The 4,822-nt window shown below is 40.7% G+C and overlaps 1 long non-coding RNA gene across 1 annotated transcript; it reads right to left on the bottom strand.

Annotated features, from left to right (window-relative positions):
* Window positions 1-607: 607 nt before the first annotated feature.
* On the bottom strand, window positions 608-3,617 carry LOC146437591 (uncharacterized). Its single transcript, XR_014852345.1, has 3 exons — window positions 3,412-3,617; window positions 3,239-3,322; window positions 608-2,207 (listed from the first exon to the last, which is right to left on the bottom strand). It is a non-coding gene; the product is annotated as an uncharacterized LOC146437591 (long non-coding RNA).
* Between the last annotated feature and the right edge of the window lie 1,205 nt (window positions 3,618-4,822).

The following is a 4,822-nucleotide window of genomic DNA, read 5'->3' on the forward strand; positions in this document are numbered from 1 at the left end:
CCTAGAGCTGAGCAGAATGAGGAGAGTGAACTCATCCCAGAGCTGGGCAGGATGAGGAGAGTAAACTCATCCTAGAGCTGAGCAGAATGAGGAGGCTAAACTCATCCCAGAGCTGGGTGGAGTGAGGAGGCTGAATTCATCCCAGAGCTGGGCAGGATGAGGAGGCTGAACTCATCCCAGAGCTGGGCAGAATGAGGAGGCTGAACTCATCCCCATGGCTAAGCAGCTGCACAGCAATATTTTACAGTATTTCCCCCCAGTTCAGAGCCCCACACTGACCCAACCTTTTTGCTCCTCGGAGTGGCACAAAGCTCTGCTCCCTGGGACCAGCAGAGAGGACAGACCAGTGGGACACCCTGCCCAGGCTGGCATTGCCAGCAGGTTAACCATTCTGGCAGCAGTTTGTCCTTGACTGAAACAGAAGTAAATCCCAGAATAAACAAGAGCTCAAAGAATTCATGTGGACAGGAGCCAAAGAGCAAGGACAACTTTCAGCACCCTGGAATCTATTGCTTTAATTTGTCTATACAGCTGTATAAAACTAGCAATTTATCTTGTCTTTTTCTGACCAGCCTTTTATAAAGCAAATCAAATATTCTCACAAGTGTGATCCCAATATCATTTCTGAATGGGAAGCTCAGGTCTCCTTAGGATAATTTGATAGTGTGTCATGTAATTGGCCCCTGGCTAATATCTTCATTTATTTCATGCATTTTTGGATTCCCATCAATACTGAAATCTGGCACAGCCCTTGTTCTCTCGAGGGAAAGAGCTGGTAACACAAACCTGGAGGAAGCAAAAGTGAATTATCCAGAGTAGGTGTGTCCTGAACAAAAATTCCCAGTAATTTCAGGTGTCTCTCTCCACACTCCGTGCTGCTGCAGGCACTTTCTGGGCTCTGTTTAAAATCTGACAGAGGAAAGATATCTGGGTTAGCACCCATGTACTAAATCTGCAATACATGATTCACAAGAAAAAGAAAAAGAAACAATTCACCAGATGAGCACTAAGGTAATTAAAACCAATCAAATTGATTCTTTTTGCACCTTGGTAGGAAATATCCCAACAGGACTCTATTGAATTCCCATTACCTTAGCTGAAAGCATAATAACACAGATCCACTGCCTCTTCTAAACATGGTTCTCTGAGCTTTTTCACAGCTGATCATAAAATAGACTTCCTGGGATGTCGTAAAACAATTCTTTGTTTATGTACAGGTATGAAAATACAGAATCACCATCTGTCAGATTTCACAGAGCACCACAAACCCCAGAATATATGTCCAGTTTAAAATGGAAAATAAAGATGACTCACTTCAAACGATGGCCCAAAGGCCATGTTTTAAAGTTGACACATTTGAATTATAGGAAAACCAAAGTGTCCACAGCTAATTAAATCCATTCATCTTAAATTTTAAATTTCAGACAGATCTGTTATGAAAATTTATTTCAATTCCTTTCTGTTACTTGTTTCAAATCTCTCTGTAGCTCTGCTAAATGACCAGATGTTTAGCAAATCCTGGATCTGGTAAGCATCACAAGGCACTGATCCTGAGAGCCCAGGGAAACTGATATTTGGGTAGAAACAGGGAAACACAAACCCAACACTTTTACAGAGCAGCTGGGCTATGGAGAGAGTGCACATTTGGAAGGATTGCATTTTATTTCCCGAGTTTGGGGAGTAGGGGTGGTTTTGCTTTCAGCTGATTTCATTTAATTCCTCATCCAAAGAACCAGAAGCATCAAAATGCTTTCAGGTGGTCTCTGAGCAAAATCTCCCCTTTTCTTAAAATACCCAAAACACAACTCACAAGACAAAAAAACAAAAATCATGACAGCTCTGATAAAGAATAGATGAGACAAAGTGGAAACAACAGACACCAGCTCAGGGAGAAGCTCTCAGAACATTGATGACATGAAATCTGTGCTCCTGAAAGCTGCAGAAGAGCTCAGCAGACAAGAAGACACCTAAGCAGCTCAGGGAATTTGCACTTCTGAGTGGATTCTGTGCCCTGCAGGTATTGATCATCAGTTTCTCCAGGTTCAGAACTCTGCAGGACATCCAGAAACCCAGAGATTCACCCACCTCAGGACTGAGGACAGTTTCCTCCCTGAGCTCCTCCTTCTCCTCCAGGTACAAACAGCAGGGATTACAATTGTGTTCTGTCCATCTCTCATCATGTTTATTTGATGCCTGTAGCCTCCTTTCTATGAAAAAAAAAAACCAAAACAAACCAAAAAAAAGTAGGCAGGCACATTTAAACAAGAATACACAATTCTCCAAGACCAATCTCTATTATTTATGTGTTTGTGCTCATCATGATTAAGTTATAATCAGTATTTGGGACTGCAGCCTTAATCATATTTCCCCCCATTATATAAATGATGAATGACAAATAGTCACAGGACCAAAAAAGTGGATCAAACCTGTTGAATGATGACAGGTGGAGATTGCCTTTTGTTGTGAAAAATGAGATTTCCAGTTGTGACTCTGACTTGCCTGTTATCCTCTCATTAATCAATCAGTGAAATTGCAGGCAAATGACTCCAACTCAAAGGTCAGCAGTGGCTATCACTGGTGTACCTTGTGCTGCAGGGCATCCCAAACAGTCACATGGCTCTGCACCCTTGTATGGCTCTCATGTGTAATTTATTCATGATTTTACATTAATCACTGACATCCTGACACCTAATTAGCAACACTCCCAGGTAACGTGGGGTGAGAACTACCTGACGTGTTTTAATAATCAAAGTGGAGACAGCAAGCTCAAATCAGGGCTTCAAAATGAGGAGTGACAGGCAGTGTTTAATTAGTTTCATCTGCACATCCTCAGTTCCTTTTCACCACACACAGTTCAGGCTCACTCAAAGTCAAACAGAAATTAAAGCAAAAAAAAAAAAAAAGCTTTCAAAAATACTTTCTGGAAATGCTACAAAATTCCATTAATATATGAATAGTGTAATTTATCCTCTATGGCTTAGAAAATACTGTGGAATTCTGTCATCAGCCCTCTGTAGAAATCACTGGCATCATTTTTGGCTCCAAAAGGCATTGCTGCTATCCATCCACATGCTGAGCCACAGTCTGAGGGTTTAGGAGTGTTTGGGAGATTTCTGAGAGCTAGGCCTTCTCCCTTATTCAGCTGATGTTTCAGGGTAGTACTTCTTTAATTAGAAATTAATTTCACATGAAATCGTTTTTTTTCTTTGTTAATGACAAATCTGTCAAGAAGATTTACCTGGAAAAAACATATTTCCTATCTTTTCATCCTGTGCTGTTTTCCTTCTGTTTTGTTTTGTTGTGATGTGAAATTCCTCTTTTCCTTTGGAAAGAAAAAGATACAAATCATTAACCTGGAACCAAAATATTTTGTGATTTTGTTTTGTTTTTTTTTTTTTTTCCAAATCTCACCTTCTCCACTCTTCTCAAGGTTCATTTTGGTCTATTTTCTTTCCTTTTGCTCCAGCCAAGCAGACTCAGTTCTTCACAGAGCTCCAGTGCTCTGCAATTTCCACACGAGGCTTTGTTTCCCCAGCAGAGAGATTTGAGCTTTTTGAGGAGTGCCAAGGGTTTTTCACCTGGAGATTTCTTCAAATGGATTCACTTGGGATCTTCCAAACACTCAGCATTACAGACTTCATCGACTTTTATATCCAGAACCTATAAAATGGAAGTTAATTTTCTGACTGGGGCATTTAATAATAAAAATTAAATAAAATCCTGATGCCATGCAGATAGGCCTTCATTTTTGCTAGTGAATTTAATAGGAATTTGTTCTTTTGTTGGGATCACTTACAACAGCCCTGTTTCTTAGCAACAGCACGTGGCTGAGGACTTCGACAGGGAAGAAATAACAATCACAACATTCAGCAGAACAATGAGCGCCAGAGAGAAGCAGCAAAATCAGATGTAGTTGGTTTGAGGGTTCTTTTTGCCCAAATCTCTCACCCACATCCTCCAAGAGTTCTCCACAAGAATGGAAGATGGGAAAAGTTGTGCTGCCCTGGAACTGAATTTATCTTTTTATTATTTATGGCAGCAACTGATCCAAAATAATTTCATGACAGTGCTTAGCATGCAATCACAACATATAATCTCAAAACAATGAAAAAAAGGATAAGAAAATAAACAATTGTCTTGAGACTATTATGACTAAATGAATTCAGTATGTAAAGGGTTTGGAAAAGTAATATTTGACAGCTGTGAAAAATTATTCATAAAAGTTGTTTTAAACAAGGTAAATTCTAAACTGTGCCACTTTCAGGTTGTCATTTTGAGCATTCCAGCACCTGTTTCAGTGAGTTTTGACAATGCAAAGCACCCTCACATCTGCCTTTTTTCTGATGGCATTTATCCTCCTTCCCCTCTGCAGCTCATGCCAGACTCCAGTGGTGCAGAATGATTGGAAATTTTTCCTCCTCCTGTGAACGAGTGAATCATCCATCTTCAACAGCAAACTATCCCCACTGCCTCCCAGCCAGCTGGGACAGGGAGGCAGGAATTTCCTGTGTTCTGAGCAGGATATTGGGCTGCAGGTGAAGGTGAACATGGAATGGCTTTTTGTGGATCTCCATTTACCAAAAAGCTAATCTCAATTTCCCCCTGATCTGCCTTCTCCCGCAGATAATCCAAAAAAAGGTGAGAAATGTTATTTTTGCTGCAGCAAACAGAGTTTTCCTCTGAAAGCACAGTTTGAAATGACAGCCCTGCCCAACTGTGCTGATAGCACGGGAAGGTTGCAAGTTGTGTTTTTGGAAGATCTTGATGGATATTTCAATTGGCAGATTCTTCAGCCACCCTGAAATTCCAGCACTGCAGAAGA

This window comes from Lichenostomus cassidix, chromosome 4A (assembly GCF_008360975.1).
Source record: "Lichenostomus cassidix isolate B80296 chromosome 4A, HeHo_3.0, whole genome shotgun sequence".
In the NCBI taxonomy this organism is placed as follows: Eukaryota; Metazoa; Chordata; class Aves; order Passeriformes; family Meliphagidae; genus Lichenostomus; species Lichenostomus cassidix.